This window comes from Carlito syrichta, unplaced genomic scaffold (assembly GCF_000164805.1).
Source record: "Carlito syrichta isolate Samal-C Ts95f unplaced genomic scaffold, Tarsius_syrichta-2.0.1 Scaffold309723, whole genome shotgun sequence".
NCBI classification, from domain to species: Eukaryota; Metazoa; Chordata; class Mammalia; order Primates; family Tarsiidae; genus Carlito; species Carlito syrichta.
The window spans coordinates 630,263-651,300 of NW_007253819.1; the positions used below are offsets into that span (position 1 = coordinate 630,263).

A 21,038-nucleotide genomic window follows, 5' to 3' on the forward strand; every position below is an offset into this window, starting at 1 on the left:
ATTAGGATTTTGGGGGAAAGACAGAGGAGGAAGCTGACTCTAGTCCCAGGGTCATCCTTCCTTCCAGAGATCGAGAATGCACAAGAATGCTAAGGATCACTCTGGATTGGGGGCATGGGAGAGATGGGACTTTCCAGCGTGACTTGTGGACATCTTGTAACAATCCTGTGGTGCCAGAGTCTAAGACAGTGACATGTCCCTCCATTTCCTTCAGAAAATCCTGGGTTTGTCCTGGCATATGTATTAGTGATGCCCTCCTTCATGCTGAAAATTTTGTCTTCATTTGGGTGATGAATGACCGCCCTTGTCATTCCATGCTCCAGTGGTGCTAAAGAGAAGCTTTATTAATGCCACAGCTCCACGATTAGGGGCCACTTACGACCTGTGCTTTAATTTGGTTTCAACAAACATTTGTTATGTATCCACGGGGCACAAGCCATTGTGCTTGGTACCAGGAACAACATGAATATGATGGTTCTCACCACAGACCTCAGCCTAGTCTGGCCAACACATCGGTCGATGACTACACAGCTCTGTGCTAAATGTGACAGCAGAGGCATGCACCAAATGGGACTTCCGTGCCTCCTCTCAATGTCAGCTTGCTGAAAGAGTTGCCTGCTCACTAGGAGAATTCTCTAGGAGATGTCCTGGCTTGCAAGTGGGATGGCGATGCTGGCCATGGGTTGTATGAATGGACAGGAACCCATAAAACCATGTAGTAGATGAGCTTCTTGCAGTTCTTTGGGGAGCAGGATCAGCCTCTGGAGAGCAGAGTGCAAATGGGAACACAGAAGTTCTCGCTTTTTTTCCCCTAAAGATATGGACTTTTTTTTTTTTGAGTTGGAGTCTCACTCTTTGTTGCCCAGGCTGGAGTGCAGTGACACACATTCATGGTCACCCAGCAACAACCTGCTGGGCTCAGGCGATCCTTCCGCCTCAGCCTTCCAAGTAGCTGGAACTACAGACACATACCCCCACGCCTGGCTAGTTTTTGTGATTTATTGTAGAGATGAGGTCTCACCAAGTCACCCAGGCTGGTCTCGAACCTCTGGGCTCAGGCAATCCTCTTGCCTCGGTCACCAATGCTGGGATTACAAACTGAGTCACCGCACACAGCCATGTACAATTTTTAATTTCAATGTTTATTCCTATCAGTGCTTGGCTACTGATAAGATGCTTGGCTACTGAGAAGATAACTCCACTGTAAGGGAGCTACATGCATATGTCTTAGTTCATTTAAGTTACTATAGCAGAACACTGTCATTTGGGTTGCTTATACAAAACAGAAACGTATTTCCCACAGTTCTAGAGGCTGGGAAGTCTAAGATAAAGACACTGGCAGATTTGGTGTCTGGTGAAGGTCATTTACCGGTTCACAGACGGTGCTTTCTCCTTATGTCTTCATGTGGTGAAAGGGAGGAGGCCTTTTATAAGGGTACTAAGCCCATTCATGAGGGCTCCGCTCCCATAACCTGATAACCTCCCAGAGACCCCACCTCCTAATACCATCATCTTGGGACTGAGGATTTCAACACGTGACCAAAAGATTAATGACAACAATGCTGTAATCAAAGCATGCGGTCCTTACCCAAGCCTAAGCAATCTAGCTAAACCTCGCCTTAACTTGCTGAAAATATGCTGTCAGAAAATATGGTAGCCAGAAAACATGACTTTGATCGAGGTAAGACATGCCCTGATGAGGTCCTTCTTTTCACGGGATTTAAGTGACCAACATGTGAAAATAAACCTATCCACATATTAAGAACAAAAGAACATACATATTCAGACCACAGCACCAGGCATGGAGTTCAGGATTAAAAAGGAAAACTCCTGATTCTATTTTTACTCTTGCCTACTGGAGGCAGACCATCCTCTCAGCAGTCTTTAGTGCTAATGCAGTGTCTACAAAGTATTGAGTTTTCTCATTATCTTTTTAGGGACTGAGTGGATGTGCCTGCATTTTTTATTTATTTATTTATTTTGGTCGGTGTCTCACTTCGTCGCCAGGCTGGAGTGCAGTGGTATGCTCACGGCCACCTCAGCGTCGACCTGCTGGGCTCCAGCGAAGCTTCCGCCTCACCCTTCCAAGTAGCTGGAACTATAGGCACGCATTACCATGCCCGGCTAATTTTTGATTTATTGTAGAGATGAGGTCTCACCAAGCTGCCCGGGCTGGTCTCGAACCCGCGGACTCAGGCAACCCACTTGCCTCAGCCTCCCAAAGTGCTGGGATTATAGGCTGAGCCACTGAGCCCGGCCGTGCTCTCACTTTTACACTTTGTTCATGTTTCTGCACTTTCTACCTAGAACATCCTTGTTCTACTTCACTTGTCAGAAAGTGTTCATCTAAATAACAAAAGGAGAGGAAGACTCTAAAAGAAAATGATGTTTATTTGGGAACAGGGCATTACAATGAAAATACGTATGCCATAGAAAACTGTGGACATATTTAGGGAGGTAAAGGAAGAAAAAGGTTTTTAAAGGGAAAATGAGGAGGATGACATAATTTTGAAGGATAATTATCCTTGGCTACAAGGATTAGTAACAAGGGTGAGGTCAGACAGGCAGTTGCTGGACAGATATCTTCACATGAGTATTTTTTTGTGTAAGGTTGTGATGGCCTCTGTGAAGGTTGTGGTTTTTTTCAGTTTTCTGTGACAGTTCTTGTCATCAGGCATTCACACGAGAACTCGGCCTTCACGGCCTTCCCCAGCTCTGTTTGTCAAAGTTGTCAATACAGGTGACTCCATTTTTATGCCGATAGCTTTCACAAAGGCCAATTGTACTTTAAGACCCAATTCACATATCAGCTCTTTAGGAGTAATCAGTCCTGACCCAATAAGGCAGGACTGGTCCTAATCTTATTCTGTATATGAACCTTTGATGGTACTTAATAATAAGTCAGTGATTTGTCCATAGTTAGATTCTGAATTCCTGGAAACCAAGCACTGTCTCTGAGTCATCTTTCTAATGCTAATATTTAGCACAGAGTTCAGTAGATGTTAAGTATGAGTCTAAATAAACATAATTGTAGTTTTAAAAAAAAACCTTTTTAGGCCAGACGTGGTGGCTCAAGCTCGTAATCCCAGTACTTTGGGAGGCTGAGGTGAGAGATTTGCCTGAGCCCATGGGTTCAGGAACAGCCTGGGCAACTTGGCAAGACCTCGTCTCTACAATAAATCAAAAAATTAGCTGGGTGTGGTAGTGTGCGCCTGTAGTTCTGGCTACTTGAAAGGCTGAGGCGGAAGGATTGCCGGAGCCCAGCAGGTCGACGCTGGGGTGGCTGTGACCGTGCCACTGCACTCCAGCCTGGCAACAGAGTGAGACTCCGATTCAAAATAAAAACAACAAAAAACGAACAACACTCATTTGGATTTACTCATTTATTAACTCATTTATGTGCTCTTCATTTCGTTACACAACTGGAATCATTTTTCTCTTACCTGAGAATGCTCTTTGGTGTTTCCTTTGTGGCAGTTCTGCTTGTAATGATTTCTCTCATTTGCTATTTATCTGAAAATGTCTTCATTTCCTTGTAGTTTTTGAAAGTTCTTTTTGCTCGGGATAGAGTTCCAAAATTTAAAGAATTTATTTTTTTATTAGTTGTGTAATTTAGCATAATTAAAAAAAATTTATCTTGCTTGAGTTTCATAATGAGTCTTAAAACTATAACTGTATGTCTTTCAACAATTTTGAAAAATTTATCTATTATCCCTTAAAATAGTGCTTCTGTCTCATTTTCTCTCTCCTTTTCTCCCAGAACTCCAAATATACCTGCTATATACTTTTTTCTTTATCTTATCTTTTCTGTATTTTCTAGACTTTTACTTTTCCATGTTTCATTCTAGATATTTTCTTCAGAGTCTCCTTTTAGTTCACGAGTTCTCTTATTAGCTGTCTCTAATCTGTTGTAAATTCTACCCCTTGTGTTATTGCTACCAAAATTTTTAGTTGTAGAATTTCCATTTTGTTCTTTTATAGTTTCCAATTCTCTGCTTAAATTCCCAATCTTGTCTTTTATTTCATTAAATCTATTAATCAGCATCATTTCAACACCTGTATCATATAATGCCTTTATCAGGATCTCCTCTGAGTTCATTTCTGTTGTTTGTGTTTCTGTTGGTATTCTATCACATTGCCTTGACTCTTCATGTGTATAAATATGATTGCCTGAGTTCTAGACATTGTACATGAAAAACAGAAATAATTTAAAGTCTAGGATGATGTTATATTCCTGTAAGGAGAAATGTAAGTTTGCCCTCAATAGACATCTAGGACTTTGGCAATCTCAATGATCTTAATCCATCCAGGGATGGATATGATTCACAGTTGAACTGCACAGTCTGTGAGAGACGGTCTATTTCTGTTTACACTTACTCCCATGGTGTAGCCTTTCAGAATTCCGATCCAAAGTTTTGGAGAATTACCAGACTCTTGCTGTGCCAGACTCCAAACTCGACTTTTTGTTCCCTAGTCCATTGCATTTGTAAAAAAATCTGCTCAGTTTATCAGCCTCTCAGCTACCTCTTATGGAACAAGCAGAGGTCCCTAAAGAAAAGGTGGGTCCAAGTGCTCATCTCTCTGTAGTTCTTTCTTATTCCTGATCTTTTATCCCAACGTATTCATTTATCCCAATGTATTCAACCAAAGTTTAAAAAATGTTTTCTAAGGAGGATTGTTCTGAATTAACTAGTCTGCCATTAACAGAAGCAATTCCTGACTATAAATGTTTTATTATCAACACATATTAAATACTCATTCATTCATGGTAGCATGCTAAGAGCATAGCAGCACACATAATAGATTTCATCTAAATTAAGTGTACAATTATTTCGGTCTCATTACAGAATGTATTCACAGCATTATTTGATAGTTAGAAAGCATATTGTTATCACAGATTTTCACAGGATAGTAGACAATAAATGCTATTCCTTAGTTACATAGATTTTAGAGGACTCATTTGAGTTCACCTAGACTCCTCCCTCCCCATTATACAGAGGCAGTAACTGAGCCTCAGGGATGTTGAATAACGTGTTCAAGATCATACATCCAGCTAGACACAAGTAGATTTTTAAATCAGTTTTCACACTTCTTAGAGCTCTGAGTTCTTCCTTCCATGAAGCATTGGCTTTGTTATTTGAGAAAACCTCTATAATGAATTAAGATTTTCAATGTTTTTGATACTAAGAACAAAGTGAGGCTAGAGCACCTGAGATGACAAGGCATTTGAGTCATTAGGCTCAATCTGGGAAAAAAGACTTAGGCAGGAATGGGTTGGTCAAGTAAAGAAACTGATACATCATTTTGATGAGAACAACAAAGAAAGCAGAAAAGTTGGGGTTATCCTGTCAAAACATCTTAAAGAGAAAGTGAGCTTTCTGGCTTGGAATTTAATACAACTTACCATAACAGGGGTAAAACTAGGTCGAAGTCATCAAAGGGAGGCAGCTGACCATGCCATGTGTCTGTCAGCAGAAGGTAGAAAGCACAGCAAGGTGAAAAGGTATGGCCAGGAAGTGACAACATTCATTGTCATTAATAAATGCAGACCAAACTCAAAATTGTGTGGAGAATTGACGTTTTTTTTCCTGGATCCACATACTTTATAAACGTAGGGAACTATGTATTCTGTAGAGCACTAAATGTGATCATGGATGGGTTTTCAGTGTTTTTGTATTAGTTGTTCCATAAGTCCAAAACATTATTTCTTTATGTTATAACACATCTGCTAATAAAGTTACCTGCTAAGGTGCGAGGAGCTTTAATGGGTTGCTTCTTCAATGTTATGTTGCTAGCATCACTTTTGAGCCACATTTATTCATCCATTCATATACTAATTCACTCATTCAAGAAGCACTTATTAAAATTTATGCTTGTACTAAGGAAACAGATAAGAGACATAATCCCTGCTGCCAAGAAGTTGCTGGGCTTACTGATGGAATTTCCTAGTACCCTGTTATTCTTGGCTGTGCAAAAATTGGATTTTAAAATTTTCATTATTTTATAAAAATTATGGTGGTACCACTTAGAGAAAAAGGCCTCACTGCTGTTGCAGGTTAAGGTTGCCACTGCGGTCATTAGGGATGAACACAGGCTCCATGACAGGATTGGAGTAAGGACTGTAGCCTTTGTATAGTGACAAGCTTGCGTCACTTTTCCTACTACTGTGTGAAAACAACAAAATGATATCTTATGCTTTCAAAGATCTTAATGACCATAAAGAGAGCCAATACTTTATTCAGTAAGGAAGCAAATGATTGTGTCACTTCTGAATGTTTGCTAGGATGCTAAGGTCACAATAGGCTGAGGATGTAAGGAACGCTATAGTTCAGTTGGAAAGGTTGTTCACAAGTTAATTAAATACATTAAACATTCATTTTCTCAAGTACACCAGCCACATTCCAAGCATTCAGTAGCTATCATACTGGAAAGCACAGACATAGAGCATTTCAACCACTGCAAGAAGTTCTATTGAACAATGCTGAAAATGCAATGGGTCTCCTAAAAAGTTTGAAAATTAAGACTGTACGTGGTGCCAGTGGATTTGGATAGCAAAAAAAAAAAAAAAAAAAAAAAAAAAGAGAGAGAGAGAGAGAGAGAGAAATTATTTTAAAATTATACAAAAATATTTTAAAAACTCAGTTGGAACTTTTAAGCACATACTTCAGCCAAAGAAAAATGGTGGAAACAAATTTTCTCCTGGTTCTGGGGTGACTGTTTGGAATCTTGTCTATGGAACATGCAAGGTGCCATGCCCTTGTGTGTGACCGCCAGATGGGCCTGGGATCACTGACAGTGTTGTCTCAGTGTCATCCAGCTGCTGAATAACAGAAAAGGGTCTGTGAAGCAAAACACTGGAAAAGAAAAGGACACTCACCCCAGACACATCTACATGCACACGAACATGCTCTGTCTGCTTGCTACTGGCTTCCATAATATGGAAGATAAATTTTTTAAAAAGAAAGTCCTCTTTTCATGTGATTGGACGCTAGAAGTTTTGCCCCTGACCTACTCACTTGGGAGGAATAGGATGGAGTCTCTGCAGCAGATTTTAGTTGTTGAAATTTTTCTTGCTCATCTTGACACAGCATGCTATTCTGTCCTCCCATATCCGAGTGTATTTGACACAGTAGTCTTGATTTTAAAATGCAGTAAGATAGAAGCACATGGGTGCAGTATTTCTTAGGTCATGTGAGTGAATGAAGTCTGTTAACAGTGTAAAAACTGTTATTGGGGCCTAAATGAGATTGTTAAGTGCTGGTTTCTTTTATGTCTTCTGTCTACCCCCTGGTGGAGGGATTCATTATGAGCTGAAGTCAAAGAAGGAATGAGAAAGAGCAAAAAGCATGAATTATTTCCTGAATGTCTCTTCATCCCCTTAATAATCTAGGGTTTGTTGTTTATAAGACAGTGCCAGCGCAACGGGAGAAGCACTGAAACCCATTATTTCCCTTTGAACATGATCTTCACTAGGAATGGCAGGAGGAGCACGGCAGCAGGAGGGCTGTCCTTGGAACTGAAAGGACCATCGCTTTGGGTGCAAAAAAAAAAAAAAAAAAAGAAACAACAACGAGTTATGAGTTTTGCTGCTCTGGCAAGTCTGGAATCCTTCCCTTGGCCGTGGATAATACCTAATGATTCAGAGGAAGTACTGTCAGCTCTTCAAAGCAGACCTAGCTAATTGTGTAATGTTATTCTGAGGCATTGGGAGAAGCCAAAAAAGAAGGGAGGCTAGGGAGAAGCCAAAAAAGAAGGGAGGCTAGGGAGAAATTCCTTCCTTTGCAATGATCAGCTTACATTCTGCACCATCAGATTTGATTATCCTTATCTTTTCGTGCATAACTACAAATGTTATGACTGGTCATAGTGACCAGACTTCCAAAAAAAAAAAAAAATCCAGTCGCAGTATTTGACTCTATGACTGCCTGTGGAGGTAAATTCCTTAGACTAGCCACATGCTGTGCAAAAAGCTATTTCCTTTGATTTATTCATTTGCCAGTTCCTAACTCCATCAGGTGCCTCCTTGTTCTCACATTAGAGAATGAGGCAAGGGGCGGGGGGCGGGAGAGAAAATTCTGTTCATTTTGCATGATCTCCTTTCAGTGAAGCCATTTCATCTAAATATCCTCTAACCTCTATTTCTCATAATGCATAGTAATTTTAAAAATTAAATCTTGGCCAGGTGCGGTGGCTCAAGTCTGTAATTCCTGCACTTTGGGAGGCCAAGGTGAGAGGATTGTCTGAGCCCAAGGGTTTGAGACCAGCCTGGGCAACTTGGTGAGACCTCATCTCTACAATATATATTAAAAAAAATTAGCCAGGCGTGGTAGCGCACACCTGTAGTTCCAGAAGGCTGAGGCGGAAGGATCGCCGGAGCCCGGCAGGTCGAGGCTGCGGTGGCCGGGAGCATGCCTCTGCACTCTAGCCTGGGCGACAGAGTGAGACTGTGATTCAAAAAAAATAAAAATAAAAATAAAAAAATCCTTTTAAAACTAGCTCTTTTATCTGAGTATCAAATGTTCTCACTCATATAGTGTACCTTGAACATCTAACATAATACTATAAAAAAAGGACTGACGGTGGTGGGAAACTATGGGGGGGTAGGGAGGGGAAGGGAGGTGGGACTAACGGTAGTCAATATCTGTCTGGGGCCGGGGAGACACCCCTTATTAACAAGGGTGCCTGAATGATGCACATTTGTATACCTAACCCTTAACTGTACCCCACAATTTTATAATAAAAAATATGTTTTTTTTTTTAAAAAACTAGCTCTTTTAAAAATCGAATAAGTAATACAATGTGCTGATTTAAAATGTTTAGGCACTACGCAAATAGAAAAGGGAAAAATAATTATCCCTCCCACTGCAGACCTGTAGACCCTTGATTTCCCGGCTCCCACCCCAAGGCAATCATCAGTTCCAGCTGCTGGTGAACACTTCAGATATATCTAAGTCCAGTTATGTGTGCATTTTCTCCTTTTAAAATGCACTTTGCGGCCGGGCTCAGTGGCTCAGCCTGTACTCCCAGTACTTTGGGAGGCTGAGGAAAATGGATTGCCTGAGCCCTGCAGGTTTGAGACCAGCCGGGGCACTTGGCGAGACCTCGTCTCTACAATAAATCAAAAATTAGTTGGGCATGGTAGCACATGCCTATAGGTCCGTTTACTAGGAAGGCTGAGGTGGACAGATTGCCAGAACCCAGCAGGTTGACGCTGGGGTGGCTGGGAGGGTGCCACTGCACTCCAGCCTCGGCGACAGAGTGAGACTCCAACTAAAAAAAAAAAAACCAAAAAAATAACGTATTTTGCTTTTTCACATAACATATCTTGGAGATCATTCCATATTATCACGTTTAGTACTACCTCATCCTTTTTCATGACTGTATAGCATTTCAGTTTGAATAAGCTACAATTGATATAACCAGTTCCATATTTACAGACAGTTATATTGTTTCTAGTATTTTATTCATATGAAAAGCTCAAACAATATCTGTACACAAATGCAAGTATGTGTATTTTATTTTATTTTATTTTTATTTTTTGAGTTGGAGTCTCACTGTCGCCTAGACTGGAGTGCAGTGGCTGCTCCTGGTCACCGCAGCCTCAACCTGCTGGGCTCCGGCGATCCTTCTGCCTCAGCCTTCCAAGTAGCTGGAACTACAGGCGCGCACTACCACGCCCAGCTAATTTTTTGCTTTATTGTAGAGATGAGGTCTCGCTGCCCAGGCGGGTCTCGAACCCGCGGGCTCAGGCAATCCACTCACCTCAGCCTCCCAAAGGCGTGGGATTACAGGCTGAGCCACCGAGCCTGGCTAGTATGTGCATTTTAAATGTTGATGGAGATTTCCAGATTGTCCTCTAGAGGTTCCACGAATTTATATTCTCCTTAATAGTATATAAGAGTCCTTGCTCGCCACTTTCTTAACACAGTTTATTCTAATAATATTTTATAATCTTCTATCATATGCCAGTTCTGTCTGAAAAACTGCACAAAGTCCAGTGAACTCTAAATAAACATTGGGTCCTGATACTGAGCCTTTCACCCAGTCCCTTGGGACACTTATCTCACCTGTATAAACCCGAAAACCTAATAGGCAAAACAAGCAAGATGTGAAACAAACAAAATGGGTTACATAAACAAATCAACTAAAGCTACCTACCCTGGGCTTCAGTACCACCACATTTTGTGGATGAGTCAATTTGCACCCATAATAGTTATTAGTGTATGTGTTTTGGAAGGTGGCATTTCCAAAGGATTCCTACAATGGTCTGTGACTGCTGACAAAAAAAGAGTAAGAAGCAGTGATCTACATCATAAAAATAAAAGTGAGAAATATAAATTAACATTTGATAGAAATCCAAGTGCCTGATGTTGTGGCATAATATAGATTAATTAATAATGTAGGCTTAAGCTATTAATATACAAAATAATGCAATCACTGTAGAGCAGTGATTCTCAAATTTTGGACTAGAAAAATTTCTAAAACAAAATCTGTGACCCTATGTGGTTTTGCCAAAGTTCTATGACATCAAGAGAGATGTTAACAACAAACAACAAAAAACAGCTACCATGTTCTATTCACATTTCATAAGGTTATTTTCATACCAAAATTTAGAAAAGTTATAACACGAGAGTAAAAAGAAGTTCTATTAAGTTTTATTTTATTACAGGCATGTGGGGTATACGTGAGGATTAACTACATAAGTAGGCTGCATGCAGGTGAAGGTCGGAGTTCTAACTGGTCCTCACTCACCCTGGTAATGAACACGTACCTTTGTGCCATCACGTGCTCTCCACTGTGCTCCCTCCCTCCCCTAGCAGTGCCCAGTGACTGCTGATCCCTTCCTTGTGCTAATGTGACTAATGTTCAAGGCCTACTTATGAGTGAGAACATGCGGTATTCGGATCTTGGTTTCTGTGATAGTTCACTTAGTATGATGGTCTCCAGCTGCATCCATGTTGCTGCAAAGGCCATTATGTTGTTCTTCTTTATGGCTGCATAGCATTCCATCATGTATCTATACCACATTTTTTTTTTTTTTTTTATCAAGACTACTTTCGTTGGGCAGTAGGGTTGGTGCCATGTTTTTGCTATTGTGAACAGTGCAGCAATAAACACGCATGTGCGGGTGTCTTTTTTGCAGTATGATTTATGTTCCTGTGGGTATATTCCCAGGACAGGGATTGCTGGCTTATACAGAAGTCAGTTCTTAGTTCTTTTAGGAATCACCACACTGCTTTCCAGAGGTTGAAGTAGCTTGCCCTCCAACCAACAGTGTGGAAGTGTTCCCTTTTCTCCGCAGTTCTTTAAGGTGGATAAATTGAATTCTGTCTAAACTATACTACATCAACTCTCATTTTCTCATTTTCACCATCCAGCCCGAGAATATAAATGACAGACAGGAAAACTCTGTCACAAAGGATCACTATCCGTGGGCTGGCACTTGAAAACGACTGCTATCAGGAACCTTCTCTTAAACTCACAAAAGTCAAGGCTCTTTGCCACTGTCTTATTTTTGACATGTGCAGTTTGGAAATTTACAGGAAAGAGCACTGGAATTTGAGTCTTGGATTTGCAACTAATCAACGTTGGTTAAATTACTGATGCTTCCTATGAAGTTCAATTCTTAATATCAGTTGACAATAATACCTTTCCTCCTCACTTCAAAGAAAATAAATGTAAGGGTTTTTTTTGTAAACTGTAGTGTGCAATATATGGAATACATACTAACATTTATTGAGCATGTTTCAAATGGCAGATACTGTTCTAAATGCTTCACAAATATTATCCCAGTGAGGAAACTGAGACCTAGAGCGGGTAGGGAATATGTCAACTTTAAACAGCAAGTGGGGAGTCAAGTCAGGACTGGACCCCATGACTGTTTTGTTCCAATTCCATATTCTTAATCATTATGACATACTCTTTCTTAACTAATGATATAACGAATACCATTATTGCGATTCTTGTATGTTTCAACTCGAGCTACTGACCGAACATACAATAATAATTAACAATTTGTCAGACTCAAGTTTTCCAGGTTAGCAAGATCTCCAAATGACAGCTTTTAGCTTAATAAACAAAGGATTTACTCAGAAATCATTCAACTAATAGATGCCATTTGGTGTTTCATATTCAGTTAATGGATGCCATCTGGTTTTTTAAGTTCAGGTATTGACATGACCTAGCAGGTAGAACCCTAGTCTATATCACTAAGAAAAATGATTGGGCATTATTGCATTCAAGGTGGAAATATGTCACTGGGTGAAGATGTAAAAAATGGGGGCGGGGATGGGATATAGAACCAGAAATGTCAAACCTTTTGAGAGGTGAAGTCCGTTTGCTAAGTCTTTAATAAATTATATACACATGTTAAAATAGTATGTGAGGTTTACTGAGGCTGAAAACTTCCACCTTAAGAGACTCCATGGTATACTATATATATTTTTTGAATAATACACATTTTTCCATTTATTAAAATAAGTGTCTGACTGACATAAGTAGAGTTTCACTACAGTTTATTCCTCTTCTATTTTTTCTCATTCATTTTATCTTGTGACTTATTTAGAACAAACCGCTGACTTTTTCTTTTAATCAAGGCAGAACCATTTTTAGCCAAAGCTGACTTCAGCTTTAGCAGAAGCAGCCAAGGCCATAGAGCACCAGGAACGGGCAGGGTCTCTGAGCACAGGGAGTACCATCCAGCTTCAGGGGCTGTGTGTGGTGGCGTGGCCAGCACCAGCATTCTCTCACGTGCATCCTTTCTTTTGACTTTCTGTGCACCTCCCCGCCCAGCACAGGACCACATTACCTCACACTTCATTTGGCAACTTCCTAGGGAAGCTTCCAGCACCCCCACCCTTGCCCCTTATGCTGCTTGGAGCAACACTTTCATCATGCCATTCTCCGTCAATGAACTAGCTGGCTTTCCCGGTCCCCGTGGCATCTGGTCTGAAGTCCTTGCTTCAAGGTCCTGCATAATTAGCTCCCATCTGTTTTATCCAATCACTTTTTCATTACTTCCCCAACCCAACCCTACTTCATGCATGCAGGGGACATCACTTTTCTTTAGCAGACGAAATGCTTGTTCTTATTCCCCTGTTTGGAGTTTTCTATTGACTCCCTCAGCAGGGTAATAGAATAGAGTGTAGACTTTGGAGTCAGAGGAGATGTAGCTATGACTCTTGGTCAAATTCTCTTTCTGTCTCTTTTAAAACATTTATGAAGTGGTGACAATGTGTCAAAACTGGAGCTATGTTCTTTGTCTCATTAAATAATTTATTCATCATTCTATACCTATAGGGTAGTTATTATTATGTTCCCCAGTTCACAAATGAAAAAACTGAAGCACAAAGAAACCAAGTAGAGGGGCTGGGATTCAAATCCAAAACTGCCTGGAATTCAGAGCCAATAATCTCAACCATCACTGAAGAGCAACTCACTATTTATATAAACTTGAGCAAGCTACTTAACCTCTCCAGTCTTTAATATCTTCATGTATCGACAGGGACATAAATGTCTACTCGGCAGGATTAACGAGATTATGTGTATAAAGCTACTATCAAAGAGTCTGGCATTCAAAAGAGGCTCCATAAATGTTTCTGTCTCGTCTCTTTTCTGCCCAATTACATTCCATTCATCTTTTACATCCTGCCTATTCCATGAAGCCTCTTTGGAAGATGGAATGACCTATTTCAGTCTACAGTGATTTCTTCCTCCTGTAAAACCCTAAGCAGAACTTGAACAATTATCGTAATACTATAAGAATAGGATTGGCAGTAGTGGGAAACTGCGGGGGGGAGGGCACCGCATCAACAAAGGTACCTGCATAATGAACATTTGTATACCTAACCCTGAATTATACCCCACATCTTTAAAATAAAATTTTTTTCTAAAAAGGCCACAATTCAAAAAAATTTTTTAAAGTTCTAGAGTTCTAAAGTAGAGTTTTGTCTCCCAACTATTTCATTTAAGTTAGCCTTTGCTTCCTCCACTAAAGTTTTTTACAGGGCAGTAATCACATATTATACTTCATTTACATCTCTGTATTTGGCTAAATACATTGTAAGAGCTAGATCAGGGGTCCTCAAACTACGGCCCGCGGGCCACATGCAGCCCGCCGAGGACATTGATCCGGCCCACCGGTTGTTTTTGCCAGCGGTGCCTGTCCTGCCTAGCAGCCGGCTCGCCCGAGCCGCAGTGCGCATGTGCGGAATGTGCGTCGCACTCTCCGACTCCCCTCCTTCTCTCTGTCTCTCGACTCCTCCTCTCAGTAATCTCAGGAACCGTGCACTCAAAGTGGCAAACATCTTTGGCAGCACTTATGTCTGTGAACAGACTTTTTCCAGAATGAAACATCTGAAATCTCCAACCAGATCTAGACTAACTGATGCACACTTGCATCACTTGTTACGACTAGCAGTGAGAAATATGGAACTGGACATTGACCATCTCATTAGCCAAAAGCAAGCCCATAGTTCCCATTGAAATACTGGTAAGCTTGTTGATTTAACTTTACTTGTTCTTCATTGTAAATATTGTATTTGTTCCCGTTTTGTTTTTTCACTTCAAAATAAGATTTGTGCAGTGTGCATAGGAATTTGTTCATAGTTTTTTTTTTTTAAACTATAGTCCACCCCTCCAACGGTCTGAGGGACAGTGAACTGGCCCCCTGTTTTAAAAGTTTGAGGACCCCTGAGCTAGATAAATGTCAATTGGCTTAGCAATGCAGCATACTGCATGCAGTCTAAGACATATCTTGCTTTTGGAAAATTTAATACTGTACTTAAAAATGTTTAGCAAAAGGTATATCTGATAAATGCAGATTCAAAATATACCATTTATCAGTAGCAATGAATTAAAAATTCAAACAAAACTAATTTTCCTACCTGTGTAAGCCCTCGTTGTCAAAGGATAATCGATTCCTAGTATTTGCTTAAAAAGCCATACTGCACCTTACCAAACTACTTACCAAGAAGATAATGTCTGTAAGGGGGACCCCAAAACATCTGTATTTATTAGTTTAAAAATGTGTATTTATGCTTACATGTTTAAACTTCAGTCACCTTCAAAGTATTCTGTTTAATGCAATACACCTATTGAGACACCTTTCCCACTGCTCAACAGTTTTTGAACTTATCAATTTTGATGTCTTTTAGTGCTTCTGTGGTTTTTGTTTCACCTCTTCCATATTGGCAAAACATTTACCTTTTTTTCATCTGGGAAAACAAAAAAAGTCGCTTGGGGCGAGACTGGGTGAATAGGGAGGGAGGGGCACAGGAATCAGGCCACTTTTGGTCAAAAACTGTTGAACACTAAGCGTGGGTGTGGGCAGGTATGCTTGTAAATCACTCGCCAAAAAATAGGCAAATATGTTGAAAGAATCTAAAAAAAAAAATTTCACTGAAGCCTCTCACAGTTTCACAGTAGTGCTAACTGGTACACTGATGCTGATGGGTTCCTAGAACACTTACCTAGTGTAGTGGAGGAAACCTGTACTACGGGGGCCCACCCTCCAAAAAGTAATTCTGATTTTTTTGCCCCCCCCCCCATATACTAGAAAACAGTAATAGCACCCATTCTTTTTTTTTTTTTTGAGTTGGAGTCCCACTCTGTTGCCCAGACTGGAGTGCAGTGGCTGCTCCCGGCCACCGCAGCCTCGACCCGCTGGGCTCTGGCGATCCTTCCACCTCAGCCTTCCGAATAGCTGGAACTATAGGCGCGTGCTACCATCCCGGCTAATTTTTTTTTTATTTTATTGTAGAGATGAGGTCTCGCCTGCCCAGGCGGGTCTCGAACCCGCGGTCTCAGGCAATCCACTCACCTCAGCCTCTCAAAGGCGCGGGATTACAGGCTGAGCCACCGAGCCTGGCAGCACCCATTCTTAAAAACATACGGCAACCCATTAGGCCTTAAGTGCTTTAGGCCAGGTGTGGTGGCTCACGCCTGTATAGACCCAGCACTTTAAGAGGCTGTGGTGGGAGGGCTGCTTGAGGTCAGGAGTTTGAGACCAGCCTGAGCAACACAGTGAGGCTCTTGCTCTACAATTAAAATTTTAAAAAAAGGACTTAAGTGCTTCATACAGGAATTGATTATTCATGGTTGGTGATCTCCCTCTGAGGTAGTTATAAGGACTAGTAAGGTAACCGGAATTTATAGAATTGGCTAACTATTGTGTTAAGCCAGTTCTGGGAGTGAGCCAAGAAAAGAAAGCCCAAAATGATTCCAAGAATACAAACGAGCCAAACAACAAGGACAACTGATTTAAGACTCCAGACGCAGTTCATTCTCAAGTTCTTAAGTAGGCCTGGCTCCAGCACACTCCACAGAATGACTGAAGTGCCAAGACCTCATGCCTGGCCCTCTGCCTGGCAACCCACCACAGGCTGCACAAGGCCTACTTGCTGTCCATCCCTGTGTGGTGGCACAAACCCTACTTTCCTTTTAGCTCTTGACACTGACTCTTCTTCAGAGGTTCTTAATTTGACCTACAGACCTTAATTTGTTCTAAAGTTGACCTTCATATGGTCTTAATTTGATGTTTTTAACAAAGCAAATTGACCCATTCCACCTACAGTTTCTCAAGTTGAATCTTTTGGCTCGAACAAAGCCAATGGGAGTCAAACGAAGACAATGTCAATGGGCAAGGAATTTTCTAATGTGGACATGTGGCCAAGTTCAGCCAGGAAAGGGTCAGGCTAAATGGAAAGATATCTTAAAGCAAGAACACCTCCCTTTAGCTATTTCCATGATTTATGAGAAATTAGTTAATTTCTGATGCAATCAGGGATAAGCAATTTTAAATGCCAATTTTACACTATACTTCTGAAAGTTACGTATTTCATTACAGAAAATGTCAAACAAGTTGATTTTGATGTAGAGTAAAAATTCACTACATCAAAACTTAAGCTTCCAGACAGGAAGAGGATTTATGAATACCCAAACAAGCCAGAATGAGAACAGTCTATCTTTCTGTAAAAAACTTCCCAATGCAGCCTCCCTAAGAAATGTTGCAATGTTTCAAGTTTCCCTTTATTCTGCTCAATGTCCCCCCTTGTGACACATAATATATTATAACTTTTGTTCAGGGGGTAGGATATGTCAATACAGAGTCAAATTCAAATATTTATTTGAAATGAAAAAGCATGGTCACGCAGTTCACTAAGTAACTGAACTGGAATTTTAATCTGTAGTGAACACTCTTGTCCCTTGTACCATACAATGTCTCACAGCTCTTAGACACTTTTGTTTGGCTCAGTTATGGTCATACTTCTCTTAACAGAGGGTATTAGTTGGATGTTTTTCTATTTTTTTTTTCTTTGAGTCAGAGTCTCACTCTGTCACCCAGGCTGGAGTGCAGTGGCATGCTGCTCACAGCCACAGCAGCCTGGACTTGCTGGGCCCAGGTGATCCTTCCGCCTCAAACTTCCAAGTAATTGGAACTATAGGCGTGCACCACTACGCCCAGTTAATTTTTTGATTTATTGTAGAGATGAGGTCTGAGGTCTCGCCAAGTTGCCCGGGCTGGTCTCGAACCTGTAGGCTGAGGCAATCCTCTCGTCTCAGTCTCCTAAAGTGCTGGGATTATTGACGTGAGCCACCATGCCCAGTCTTGGATGTTTTTCTAATGCAATGTGAAGTACTGAAAATCTCCCAGTTAGAGTATAAATGTCTCTAATAGAAATATTATAGTTCTATCATATTCAACATTAGTCTCCAATAATCCCTGTAAAGAGGTTTTTATTCTTCTCTTGAGCAGAATGCTATGTTGCTATACGAAATGCTACAGGCAATCTTATGGAAAGTTCCAAATAGCATTATAGTTGGCATTGTACAGACTCAACATCCAGATGACTATCCCAGTTTTTTTCTCATTCTCTGGTGAAATAATTTACAGTACCAGTTTCATTTCAGATGAGAAATCCAGAGCACAATTAGCAATCTTCTTAATGGCTATTTTAAGCTACGGATACCAGAGGCAACTTTGGTGATGTTCAGATCTTTAAGGATCACAAAGAAGGTATGTATTCAAGATAAAGGAACCATGGGGTTCAAAAAACTCTCACACTACTATAAAACATGCTTTGCATTGAAATGGATATTTAGTCTTTCTAGAAAGTTTACATTTATTTATTAATTTGAGTTGAAATCTCACTCTGTCACCCAGGCTGGAGTGCAGTGGCATGCTCATGGCCACCCCGGGATCAACCTGCTCAGGTGATCCTTCTGCCTCAGCCTTCCAAGTAGCTGGAACTATAGGTGCACACTACTAGCCTGGCTAGTTTTTTGATTTATTGTAGAGATGAGGTCTCCCCAAGTTGTCCAAGCTGTTCTCAAACAGCTCAGGCAATCCCCTCACCTTGGCCTCCCAAAGTGCTGGGATTGCGGCCTTGAGCCACTGCGCCTGGTCCATTTCTTTTTCTTTTTTTATTTTAAAGATGTGGGGTATAATTCAGGATTAGGTATACAAATGGTCACCATACAGGTAAAGTTTGGGCCTCCCTTTGGTCCCCACTTTCCCTGGTTTGAGATCAGGTACCCTTATTGATGTTGTGTTCCCCCCTCCCCAACCTGGCAGTATCTTGCCACTGCCAATCCCTTTCCTATAGTATTATGGTAAAATGTTCAGAGCCCACTTATGAGTGATACTGTGGTACTCAGTTATTTGTTTCTGTGATAGATCACTGAGTATGATGCACTCTAAATCCATCCAAGTGGCTGCGAAGTCCATATGAAAGTTTACATTTCTTGTCTGGAAAGTCTGAAACAAAAGTCCCAAATTCTCTTTAGGAGTGAAAGAAAAACAGTGTAAAATTAGTGCAATAAGCTGCAAGTAATCTCTGGGATGGTTCCCAAAAGTGGACAAAGAACTCAGGCCATCATCTCATGGGAGGCTACATAGCGATACTGTTCACAAACCACAGACAAACAACTCACCATGGTCAGAGGCCCTCTCAAGAACGCCTAGCCGTTAGTCATTTATTACCTCTGGTTGCTGGATTCCAGCGAAGGAAACTGGAATGTCATACCTTCATTCACAACACTGTCTCATGGAATTATTTTTTCCGGATTCCTTGGGAAGTTAAAGTATTTGAGAAGAATATCAGGAACTGTTGTTTCAGCCTGTTTTGTGAGCAGATAATTGCCTTCCAACTCCATTATTTCAGGAAATGATGTGTGTGGCATTGTTCCTAGCTGAGGGTAGCAATGTGTTTTAGCAAGACCCACACATGCATATGAAAATAAAACAAAACAAAAGCATGCAGTCTAAGCCACTTCGCTGAACTCAGACTTTTTGAATCTGGCCTGTAGATAAGAGGCTGGCCCCAGACAACCTACCCACATACCAACAACATTCTTTTGAAAGGGTGTAAGCAAAATTTGTTTTAAGAAATGAGAAATTTCACCAAAATTACTAAATGTGGTAATAAATAACTTTGGTAAATTGTTATCAAAATGGGTTCAGCAGAGACTTATTTGAAAGGCTAAACTTTTCCCTAATTTGGGTCTGAATCAAAGACCAGCATGGGAACTAGAAGTAAAACACATTTCACCCTGAGAAATACCTTTGATTCTATGGAATATATTAGCTGATCTTCCTGAAATGTGACATCATTTGTGGTGCCAGCTGTATGGGTGTGTCATCTAAGGATTTACAAAACGAGTATTTCTTTGACTTTTATATGTATTTTAAGACCATAGAAAGAAGTCTAATCCAACCAAGTGCTACAAGGAGAACTGCTATGGACTTCATGCTAAGAAGCTTAAACTTCTTATGATCATGATCTATTAACCTTTTAATAGATGGGTTAGAGTAAATTCCCCTAGTGGATAAATGATGATGACAATTATAATAATAATTTTTTAAAGCAAACATTAAATGTAGCAGTTATATGTAAAGCTGTGTTTTGAGTATATTAGTCATTTAATTCTCATAACAAAGCTATGAGGTTAAGTATTGGTCCTTTTGCCATCCCTATTTTACAGATGAGGGAACTGAGGTCACAGAGAGGTTAAGGAACTTGCCCATGGTCACCCAGCTCACTAAGTAGCTGAACTGGAATTTGAATTCATAGTGAACAGTCTTGTCCCCTCTTCACAGTTCTCAGACACTTTTGTCTGGCTCAGTTAGGATACAATGGTCATATCTTCTCTTAACAGAGGGTATTCGTTGGATGTTATTATAATGTAATGAGAAGTACTGAAAATCTCCCCGTTAGAGTCTCAATGTTTACAATAGAAGCAATATAGTTCTGTCATATTCAACATTCATTTCCAATAGTCACTGTAAAGAGGTTTTATTCTTCCCTTGAGCAGTAGTATGCTATACTGCTACATAAAATGACTTCAGTAAAGGGAAAAACTTTTCTTTCTTTCTTTTTTTATTTTTTGGAGTTGGAGTCTCACTCTGTTACCCAGGCTGGGGTGCAGTGGTACATTCATCGCCACCCTAGCGTCGACCTGCTGGGCTCTGGCAATCCTTCCGCCTCAGCCTTTCAAGTAGCCGGAACTACAGGTGTGTGCTACCATGGCCAGCTAATTTTTGATTTTCTGTAGAGATGAGGCCTTGCCAAGTTGCCCGGGTGGCCTCGAACCTACAGGCTCAGAAAATCTACTCACCTCGGCCTCCTAAAGTGCTGGGATTACACACTGAGCCACTGAGCTCCGCAGGGGAAAACTTTCCTGTGGAGTACCTATGCCTAGCATGTCATTCAACAGTTTGCTTTAAAAATGTATTACTGGCCACACACAGTGGCTCAAGTCTGTAATCCCAGCACTTGGGGAGGCCAAGATGAGAGGATTGTCTGAGCTTAGGTGTTCAAGACCAGCCTGAACAACTTGGTGAGACCTCGTCTCTACAGTTAATCAAAAAGTTACCGGGCATGGTGGTGTGTACTCCTAGTTCTAGCTACTTGGAAGACTGAGGCAGAAGGATCACCTGAGCCCAGCAGGTTGAGGTTGTGGTGGCCGTGAGTGTATCACTGCACTTTAGCCTGGGTGACATAGAGAGACTCCAACTCAAAAAAAAAAAAAAAAAAAAA

The 21,038-nt window shown here is 40.8% G+C and overlaps 1 protein-coding gene across 1 annotated transcript in view; it reads right to left on the bottom strand.

The window, feature by feature from the left end:
* TXNDC5 (thioredoxin domain containing 5) overlaps positions 1-19,187 on the bottom strand; it is a 105,004-nt gene extending 85,817 nt beyond the window's left edge. The window contains exon 1 of the mRNA XM_021717381.1: positions 19,026-19,187. The gene's annotated coding sequence lies outside the window, so the exon portion shown is untranslated. The remainder of the gene's footprint in view (positions 1-19,025) is intronic.
* Between the last annotated feature and the right edge of the window lie 1,851 nt (positions 19,188-21,038).